Below are 11,455 nucleotides of genomic sequence, written 5' to 3'. Positions count from 1 at the left end.
GGGTTTGTTTTGCGAAAATGGGAGTTTGTTTTTCGAAAATGGGAGGGTTTTTTTGATGATGAAAATGATTGACAGGCCAAACATTTTCGTAAACCAAACTCCCATTTTCGTAAAACAAACTCCCATTTTCGAAAAACGAACTCCCATTTTCGTAAAACAAGGCTCTCATTTTCGAAATGGAAACTCCCGTTTTCGAAAAACAAACTCCCGTTTTCGAAATACAAACTCCCGTTTTCGAAAAGCAAACTCCCGTTTTCGTAAAACAAACTCCCATTTTCGAAAAGCAAACTCCCATTTTCGTAAAACAAACTCCCATTTTCGTACAGCAAACTCCCATTTTCGAAAAAACGAACTCCCATTTTCGAAAAACCAACTTCCATTTTCGTAAAACAAACTCCCATTTTCGTAAAGCAAACTCCCGTTTTCGAAAAACAAACTCCCGTTTTCGAAATACAAACTCCCGTTTTCGAAAAGCAAACTCCCGTTTTCGTAAAACAAACTCCCATTTTCGAAAAGCAAACTCCCATTTTCGTAAAACAAACTCCCATTTTCGTAAAGCAAACTCCCATTTTCGAAAAAACGAACTCCCATTTTCGAAAAACAAACTTCCATTTTCGTAAAACAAACTCCCATTTTCGAAAAACAAACTCCCATTTTCGAAAACCAAACTCCCATTTTCGAAAACCAAACTCCCATTTTCGTAAAACTAACTCCCATTTTCGAAAAACAAACTCCCATTTTCGAAAAGCAAACTCCCATTTACAAAAAAAAAAATACAATTTTTAAGAAGTGGATGTCCCTTTGGGGCTTCCGTAGGAGTCTGCTTTTCGAAAATGGGAGTTTGTTTTTCGAAAATGGGAGTTAGTTTTACGAAAATGGGAGTTTGGTTTTCGAAAATGGGAGTTTGGTTTTCGAAAGTGGGAGTTTGGTTTTCGAAAATGGGAGTTTGGTTTTCGAAAATGGGAGTTTGTTTTACGAAAATGGAAGTTTGTTTTTCGAAAATGGGAGTTCGTTTTTTCGAAAATGGGAATTTGCTTTACTAAAATGGGAGTTTGTTTTACGAAAATGGGAGTTTGTTTTTCGAAAATGGGAGTTTGTTTTTCGAAAATGGGAGTTTGTTTTTCGAAAATGGGAGTTTGCTTTTCGAAAACGGGAGTTTGTATTTCGAAAATGGGAGTTTGTTTTTCGAAAACGGGAGTTTGTATTTCGAAAATGGGAGCCTTGTTTTACGAAACTGGGAGTTCGTTTTTCGAAAATGGGAGTTTGTTTTACGAAAATGGGAGTTTGGTTTACGAAAATGTCAGTTTGTTTTTTCGAAAATGGGAGTTTGTTTTACGAAAATGGGAGTGATGATAAAAATGATTGACAGGCCAAACACGACTCCTAGTGGTCAAGATAGAGCTAGCCAATGGCGTAATGTACTTTTCGATCCTGATTTGTTTGCGCGTAAACAGCTACATTTGAATCATGTGGTGCCAGAACGACCAAAGGAGGATTAGACATATACATCGAGCTTGAGAAACATAAGCTCGATCAGATAGCTGCAAAAAACATTAAAATGTCTCAAGATAAACGTATAGCTTTCTTGAAGTAAAGCTACGGCGTCTCCGAAGAAAAACGTACGAGGGCAAATATGATATCCGTGATAACAATCTCTACTGACTACTGTACTTGCAAACAGTTTTAATCGCAGCCGGGCCAGGCGTCACAATATAGATTGCAAGTAAGCAACATGTTCACGGTAAATTTCGTATTTTGGTCCTTAAAAGCAAATACTTGGAGATTTAAAAACATAGCTTGCAATAGAAATGAGCCAAAACAATGTATAAACACATGGCAAATTACAGAGGTGTCAAACTCGACGAAGTGACATGCAGATAACAGCGGAAATCATGCAGACCTATGACCTATAAAAATTTGCCATAGCACGATCTAACGGCTCAACTCTACTTAAAATTCCTCCTTATAACACAACATGAAGTGCCCTTCATAAACACGAGGGAAGCGACCAAAACAAATCCGGGTCGAGTGACCGAACAGAGAACGGCAAATGTACAAATATCACGAACCGTAGAAGTCAACCCTATTTTACACTGAAATGCCGTCAAAGACACACAAAACAACGAGGTCGAGCTTCAAACAAATAAGGATTGAAAACGTTACATTACGCCATTGGCTAGCTCTATCTTGACCAATAGGAGTCGTGTTTGGCCTGTCAATCATTTTCACCATAAAAAAAACCCTCCCATTTTCGAGAAAACAAACTCCCATTTTCGAAAAACAAACTCCCATTTTCGAAAAACAAACTCGTATTTTCGCAAAACAAACTCTCATTTTCGAAAAACAAACTCTCATTTTCGAAAAACAAACTCGTATTTTCGAAAAACAAACTCCCATTTTCGAAAAACAAACTCCCATTTTCGCAAAACAAACCCCCATTTTCGCAAAACAAACTCCCATTTTCGTAAAACAAACTCCCATTTTTTAAAAAAACTAACTCTCATTTTTGTAAAACAAACTCCCATTTTCGTAAAACAAACTCCCATTTTTAAAAAAACTAACTCTCATTTTTGTAAAACAAACTCTCATTTCCGGAAAACAAACTCCCATTTTCGAAAAAACAAACTCCCATTTTCGAAAAACAAACTCGCATTTTCGTAAAACAAACTCCCATTTTCGAAAAAGCAAATTCTTAATCTCGAAAAACGAACTCCCATTTTTCATAAGTAGATGTCCCTTTGGGGCTTCCGTAAATACCATAATATCCCTTTCATCTGTAAACATCTTTCAACTTTCAAGTGTGCGGGTAGCTTAGCAACCCAGGAGGTATCGGCCTACCTTGTCTGAAATTTTAATAGTCTGCTCTTGGTTTCAAGTTGCTTGCCAGTCAACCAATTGTGTGGGTGAGTGCTTAGAACCACAGGAGGTACAAAGGTCTTAACAAAACTCCAAATCGCATTTCTGAAGACAAGCAGACTTAAATATTTCCAATTTGTGCTCCTTAGTTGGTTCTTGAACTTGGCGGTTTGTGGAAATCCTCTTTTTGTAGATCCGCTCGAGTAAGACCGTAGAAAACTCTAAAATGTATTGATAGCAAGCATCCTAGGGGCTAAAATCAAGACATAAGAAAATAAAAAACTATTTAGAAGAAGCGTTTCATGCTCCGCTAGCAAAGAACTCTTTTAATACTTACAATTCATTCCAGAACCTTCGTGGTAGCCCCTTTATATTGACATAAACATTAATCACTAATGCCGGAAAACACCAACGTGACAATCAAAAAGCTCATTTCCGATTTCTTTTTAATTGCCCACGTGGTGCTCCTTTTTTTTAGAATTCTCCTTGAACGCAACAATGTTTCTTTCAGGCCAAGAGAGAAGATTTAATGCCCCAGTCCTGATGTTTTTTCATGTTTTCCCCCTTTTCGCTGATGGCCAAACTCAAAAGAACCCAAAAGATTTCCTATGAACTGTTGAGATATTGGGGTAGATGAGTAAACTATCTACATAAAGCTAATTACTTTTTCTTGTGAGGTATACTGAAATATTGTGAAGAATAGTCTTCTTCTGTCATTCTGAGCACTTTGTCAATTAGAAGTCGCAGTGGTTGCAGCACGTGGCCACAGTGAATCAGGAACACGGACTGAGGGGGACATGGGGATTTGGGGTGTTGCGGTGTTGATGTTTTTTTTAATGCGGTGATGCGGTGAATAAAATCTCAACTTGCGGTGTCCGGTGTTTTGCGATGTTTGTGTTTTTCACGCTACGGTGTTCGGTGAAATGAAATTGCTTGCGGTGCTGGTTTTTTTTTTATTCACCTTTCTCAAACCTAAATTTGACTAAATTTAGCATGTAAACTTCGTTAATCCAAGCTAATTTATGACAAATACGTACCACTGAGGTTAATAATTTGTAACAAAATACAGACCATCATTTTCTAGTCAATCTTCAATATGCTTCGGCTGCCAATCCGAAATGACTATAAAATTTTTAAGCAAGCAACCGGAACGATGATCCTGCTGGTATACGTTGGATCAATAGTGATCTAATCGGCTTTACATATAAAATGAAGAATACAAAAGCAAAAACCGATACAACATAGAATGATTTTTTGAAGGTGTACTATATCAATCCGAAGCTGTTTTCATTTATACGTAACTTGACAAGTAACTCGACCTCTGCCACCCGGATCTCAGTGTTCGGTAGACACGAGGGAGGACAGAAACAATCCTGGAAATTCTGGAAACGCGTTGCGGTGACGGTGTTTCGTTGACTTTTCTTGCGGAGAGGCGGTGTTCGTTATTTTTTATTTTATTTTATTTTATTTTATTTTATTTTTTTTGCGGTGTTGCGGTGTTCAGAGCCCCCCATGTCCCCTTCCGGACTGTGTGTTCCTACATGTTAAAATCCTTGCATGCGTGGTGCAACTTTGACACCCGAGACAAACTTAAACATGCCTTCCGGACTAAAGAAGGTATCCCCGAGGTCAATCAATCACTAATTTTTAAGAATTTTTAAATACCATTAATTCTGTAATAGGTAAACACCTGGAAGAAGAAGCTAGAAGACCTCAAGCTGCATGCAAAGACCAGATTATAGTTCAAAAGAAAAGTCACACACAGCTGGAATGTCCGATCTGCGATATGCTGTTTATCAGGAACATGAAACCAAACCCTAACATGCAGTCGGATTCCGTTCGCGCCAACCGTTTTACATGACAAGACCAACTAACGAAGTTGACCCTGAGGACATCGATCAGAAGAACTCTAACAGCGGGTGATTGACAGAATGTTGAATCTTGTTACTTTGGAAGGAAGAATAAACGACCCCCGAACGTCTAAAAAAAATGCTACTACAAAAGTTTAACATGCAAAATTTACGAAGGAATGAATAAACAAATTAACAACGTTGTACTCGTGCCGTATTACTGTCTACAGAATGTCTAACGTCAACGTGATAATTGCCTGTCAACAACGGAAGATCTAGAATGGTCACAGTCAATCCACTCGCAGGATGTCAAGTTCGAGCAGTTTTTACATTTCTAATCTGTTTTTCTTTGTGACTCTTGAAAGGTCGGCCAGTTTCGCAATTCAGAGGTTCATTGTGCAGGCAACGAAGATGACTTTGCAAATTATTCTTTGAATGGGAAAAAAAATGAAACAAAGAATTCTGCTTGCAGTGTCTCGTACTCGTTAGTGACTTGACTTTGTCATTCTATAATCATTATTTTTTTCATCAATTTAAATCAGTCGTCCGATGGGTAGGGAGACAGCCCACGTAGAACATACCAACCAGTGCGCTGTCGGAACTGTCTATGACTTACATGGCCGGCTTAATTTCCTCTTAGAGTGTTGGAAATGAATCATTTGGTGAGAAGTTCTGGATACACAGTAGTTGAACATCGGTTGTCTTAAATTCTCTTCTGCTTGGTCGATTTCTAGATCTTTAGGTATTTCAATCAAATGGTTATTCCCTAATATTGGTGTAGTTCTTTGGCTGATTCATCTTTTCACTTGACCTTTCACAAAAGGCGTGCAATAAGAGCGTAAAAAGTAGGGTGAGAGAGACTTACAAATGTTACTAACTGTACTGGATATTGAGATTACCCCATCTCTTAAACTTTGGATTATTTTTAATCGTTGACAATATGTCAGAAACAATGTTGAGATCGATCGAGACATTCTGCCAATTGACATTTTTTCTGCTCTGTTAACCCTGTGCTGGTCCTCTTAACAAATAGGTAGTTGAGTCAAATAAGAATTGCAATGGAAGTATCTGTTATTGCTAATCATAGCAAAGAAAAGACAAACTATAATTTATCCTGGCTTCTCAGGAATTCCAAGGCCTCGAAGCGGGGGTGGGGGTAGGGGTGGAGAGAGAGCGGAACTTCCTCCGTCTCTATCTCACACCCCGCCTCTTAACGACCAGTTCGCCATGTAAACATTACAACTCAAGAAACTCAAAAATCACCTCTTAAGTTTTCTTTCTTTTCTTTTGCTTTCGGTGTGTACCACGACTATGAACTTTTCACTCCAAAGAATTATAGTTCCGATTACTTAGGAGTATCTTGGCGAGTGAGTACCCGTATGCATATTGACATCAGACTAGCTGAATTCATTACCAAGCCGACAGAGATTGTAAATTTTGTCGAGAACAAATTCCCAAAACAGCAAAGATGTAATGGATAACCTCGCAAAACTCACTTGAAAGTGCAGGAAGTTCGAGCAAATTTCGCGCAAACGCCGCTGGGGATGAATGACGTAATCATACATAAGACCTGTTGGGGTTACCGCTTGACTCTTTAACCACGACCAGCCAGAGCTGAATTTGTCTCTTTTTCCACTGTTCCGCTTTGAGGTAACGATAATGTCAGTAACAGCGATAGTTGGACTGTGGTAATTTCATCCCAATGAAAAGAGCTAATCCTCTCGACAAATGTTGCTGGCAAGGTAATTCTCAGACAAAACAATTAACAAATTGACGTCAGTTTTTTGTGCGTCTGTCCTCTTACTGATGATAAATTGCGTCATAACATTGTCAAGCAGTAAACTTTGACGATGATATGACGACATTTATCATTAATAAGACGACAGACGCATAAAAAACTGACGTCAATTTGTTTTTTACAATAACAAGACCCCAAAATTGTCAAATGCCGGGAATAAATGAGGGGAAAAGTCCATAAAATCTCATTGGTGAAAAAGTTGACAGTTTGACAGCTGAAAGCTGAACTTAAAAGCTTGCGTAAATTAAAATTTTATTCGCATGCACTCTTATTGATGATAAAAAATGAGCCAGTCAGCGCGCGAGAAATTAGAGAGTTTTTGTAAAACCCACACTTGACGGCTGCCGTACACACTGTCGGCCATGTTCCGGACGATGGATCTTCCAATTTCAAAGTCCCGGCTGTGGATGCTGTAGTCAATCGAGTGCTTTTCAAGAATTGAGATGAGATTGTCAGTGACCCAACCAAAGTCCTTTGAACTGTAGCTGATAAACAGTCTGTTTATGAGATCCTCTTCGAGGAGACCAGCTACCAAGGATAAAAACAAAACGAGAATAACAAGTAAACCAAGGCACATTTCTTCAGATCTGGCTTGCAGGTTGCGTGGACAACTGAGTTCTAAAATAAACTAGCTTCGCAAGCATTTAGCGGAAATTAAAGTGAAATTAACTGAAAGACTCACTCTTGCAAGGAAGCAAGGAAGCAGGTTAGCAGGTTACGTCGTTAGCAGGTTTTAATATACAATTTCAGAAGTAAAAGAAAGTTTTAAGTTTTTACTTCCTAAAAAAGTTAAGAAAACTTGGCGATAAATCACGAAACATTTTGGCAACAATAACGGCTTTAAATTTTCGCGGGCCGTACGGTAGTTAGTTTTAAGAAATAACAACTGAGCTGACATGACGATTTCAAACGAACCTGCGTAGCATGTGTTCGAGTAATAGTCAGACGTGCGTTGAGCGGTCGCTACAATAAAGCGAATTTCAATCAGCAAACAAATTTTCGCATCGAACGGCTAGCGACTGACGAAATGCTCATATCTTAAAGCAATCTTGTACTTACTTTCTGTCCCAAACTAAAGAACAAAACTGAGCTTGGAAAACGCAGTTGTCAACGTTGACCCAACTTAGCGTATAAAGGAAAGTACATGTAACCGCCGCAACAAAGGGACTCACTTTACATACCTGGTGTCATAAGAAGAGACAAAGAACTCAACAAAAAGTATTTCACCAAACAAAGCTCGAAGTTTTTCCCCAGGTAATAAGAAATTTTCCTGTTAAAAATTCTAGCCCCGGGCTAACGAGCAGTAGCTGAATCTTTTCTTAGAGCCCCCTGGCACTGGTGACTACATTTTATAGGCCCTCCCACGCATCTTTCATGAATGCGGACATTGTCGTCAGTATGAGCCTTCTTGTTCGAGTTATTTTATTACTGATTTATGGCAACTAATTGCTTTACGTTTCAGATACGGCGAAATATCAGCAGAATGCTGATTACTTACGCATCACGATCACGAATCAACTGAAATACGATGCGTGGTTGTTAAAACCAGTTGTGGAGTAAGGAGTGACACACTTAAAATAAAACTACAGCTGCAGTTTGGAAGCTAATGAGAAGTTATTTTTTTCTCTCTGTTTGTTCAATTGACATATTGGCTAATTCGTGATGACATAAGCTGACCATTTATCTTCCTATCTGACAGAATTTGAGTTAACCTGCCAGATCAATACGATATACTGAATTCGGGAATAAACTATTAAAAATCGTCATTGAAAGCATGAAGTTTTTCGATATTTCAATAATTGACAAGTAACCTACAATGACTTAAGAAGGGCAAACGTTTACGATATAGACATCGGGCGCTTTCATCCACGTCGCTTAAACATGGACAGCTCTATATCATGAAGTATACTTGACATGTCTTTATACTGTTTATACAGTATAAACGTATATAAAACGGCGAACATCTATTTTGTCCCCAGAAGTACGCCCACGAAACTTCACAGGGACTTCCATACGCTAGGAATTAGAACAAAAAGGCGCGTGCAGTTCTTCCATGAATAAAATACATTGCTATATAGCCGGCGTTTTTCCCGCTACAGCACGCCCATTCATTGGCTAGTTCATGGTCACATGACATCTAACAATGAAACTGTTTCCGGCCAAATGCCATGAGCTGGCAACATCGCGAAAACTATGACGTCAAACGGGAAACTGTTCACTGTTACCCGCGAAATGTTGACCGCCGTTGCACGTCATTTGTTAATAAAGTGGTTATGTGTTTTCCACCGGTTCGACCCATTTGTTTTGCTATATAACAAATCACTTAATGACTGGTCCCATGGGGAACAGTAAATTTTGTTTCCCGAGAATCTCAATGTTTTGAGATTCTCGGGAAACAAAATTTACTGTTCCCTTCGGGAGTGTTAATTATTACATGTCGTGTTCCTTCCATTTCCCAAAGTAACCAGCGCCGAGATCGACATCCAATGTGTTGATTAAAAGCTACAGCACTCAGTGAAGGCTCACCTACAATCATGGACGAAAGTGTTGACGCATTTTAGCAAAACAATCGTCGTCCTTCCGTAAATGAATACACATCTTTTTCGTCGATAGCCAAACCCCCCTCTCCCCCTTGTCGATGTTGAAATACGCTCCGTGGACACTGTCACGTGGTTACAACATTGAAAAGGGGAGAGGGGTCGAAATGTGAATATTGAAGATTGAAAAACACACGCGTTCAACAGGTTTTTTTCGGGGAGTGTCTCAACTACTTTTGTCCATGATTGTAGTTAATGGCCAAGCTCTCAGGCGGCTCTTACCGTAAAGTACGCCCTGGTACAATAGGTCATAGTTTTACCATGGATAGTGGAAGACCGGATTGAAACGTATATCAGGTGGGTAGATTTGTCATCGCCGATTGGTTGTTTCGTGCTTCAAGATGGCGTCTAATGTTTCCCGTCATAGTGGAAATTTGTAACGAAAAGATGGCTAATATGTGGCGCAAGACAACCAAAATATAGGGTTTGTTGTCCTTCATTTTGTTCTTTTTCACCGGTTCTAGTGGTAGTACGAGTTTTGGCGTATTTTTTTCTCTTTCTTGGCTGTTTCACGGCGATGACGACCCCGCAAAGCCACAGTTGAACTTTCAACGTAAGCGCTTGTTGCTGTTGATTGGCATTATTTTTTACAGTGGAACCCCGCCTTAAGACCACCCCGTTAACTGAGTAAGGCCACTTCGTTTTTGCGGCCACTTTATTGTGGCCCGAAGAAAATTTCATTCAGTCATTTTGTTATTTCAAGAACCCCTTTAATACGGCCACCCCGTTAATACGGCTAGAGTTTTGTGGCCCGTTGGTGACCGGATTAACGGAGTTATACTGTAGTTGTTTCTGAGAAAATCTAGTCCTAAAAAATGAGCTCATCAGCGCCATATTTCTTATGTTTGACAATTGTTTTGGGACTCATATAATGAAAATGCCCTTGAATGAATGAATGAATGAATGAATGAATGAATGAATGAATACCTTTATTTAAGTGTCAAACTAAAACAGCAATGAATAACCACTAAATGGGGACACTATAAATAAATTAAAATTAATAAAACTATTTACAATTGATAAAACGAGTATGAAATTAATGAGATTATTTACATGTGCATGATTGTTGAGTGTGGCTTAGAACTATTTACAAATACATATAGAATTAATAAAATGCTAAAGTCCTTAGTTATTTCTGTTCAAATCTACGATAGATTGATTGTACAAAGATGAAATTGTGGCTTATGCATAGTTACAAGAATGTAAGAAGTAAATTTACAACCTTAAATTTCGATTGAAAATGAAGAAATTAAGAGCGTCAAGCAAGTCAGTTGCGTGCATGGTGCGGGTAATATTACTTTGGAGAAGGTTGCACTCGATAAGGGTTTACGTCTAAAGAACCTGTGAAGCTTTTCTTTAGAATAATTATGGTAATGATCATAATAACAGTTATCCTTAACAATAATAAAAACTAGTTAATAAATTGGGGACACTGTAATTAAAAAGTAATTAGAAATGGGCTTTAAAATCATGGTGCAAATTTTTTGCTTTGTTGCTAACATTCTCCTTGGCTCCAATGTGTCCACAAAAGTAGAAAGTAGGAAGGAAAAGAAAATACTCTCATTGTAAGTAAATAAACAGTCAACCTACAGGCAACTGTCACACCCAAAGCTTACCAGTTTTACCTTCATGTCGCCTACCCATTGAATACCAGTTTCCACACCAGTCTTTCCTTTACAATTATATTACACTCAAGTGTTCTCAGTTTTGTCAGAAAGTAATGCTTTTTAAAACAGTTGGAATTTAATCAAGCACTTTGAACTTTTCCACATGTTATGCACATTACCAGAGTCAACAATGTTCCAGAAAAGACGCTCATGACCATTAACTGATTAGTCTTTTGTTCACTTAAGGCATTGTCACTCTTACATTGTTGTATATTGTAGGTACAAAAGTGATAGTCTATTTTATTGATAACTGCATGTAACTGCTCGTATGTGAATTAAGGTGAATTAAGGGTGTTCAATAAAATGTGTCGTCATGGAAACCTTGTGTTCTCCACTTGTTTGTGGTGTTTGGTCAGTACATTCAAAACTATTTGATATGACAAGATAAACATATGTCTTTGTACCTAAAAATCAGATTCCCTAATGTGTTTTCTAAGAGCCTGCTTAAAACAGACACCCAGATAAACTGGACACTGGTATCTTAATTTTTATGAATTTTTAAGAAACATTCAACGAAAGTGATATATTGTGTTTGATAATTATACAAATGTGTTAATGGAGGATTACACAATAAAAACTCAAATCTTAAATTTTTTGGCTTAAAGTGGGATGCAAGTGTTTCTTCAGGAAATATGAGAAACAACAGCTCTGCTGTTAATTTGGCTTTTTGAACTCCCAAGTGCATTC

General features: G+C 38.3%; 1 protein-coding gene across 3 annotated transcripts in view; it reads right to left on the bottom strand.

The window, feature by feature from the left end:
• The window catches only part of LOC145486364 (oxidoreductase NAD-binding domain-containing protein 1-like), a 140,464-nt gene that overhangs the window by 52,012 nt on the left and 76,997 nt on the right, over positions 1–11,455 (bottom strand). The window lies entirely within an intron of this gene.

This window comes from Orbicella franksi, chromosome 5, assembly GCF_964199315.1.
Source record: "Orbicella franksi chromosome 5, jaOrbFran1.1, whole genome shotgun sequence".
NCBI classification, from domain to species: domain Eukaryota; kingdom Metazoa; phylum Cnidaria; class Anthozoa; order Scleractinia; family Merulinidae; genus Orbicella; species Orbicella franksi.
This window is presented reverse-complemented; position numbering and strand designations above follow the sequence as displayed.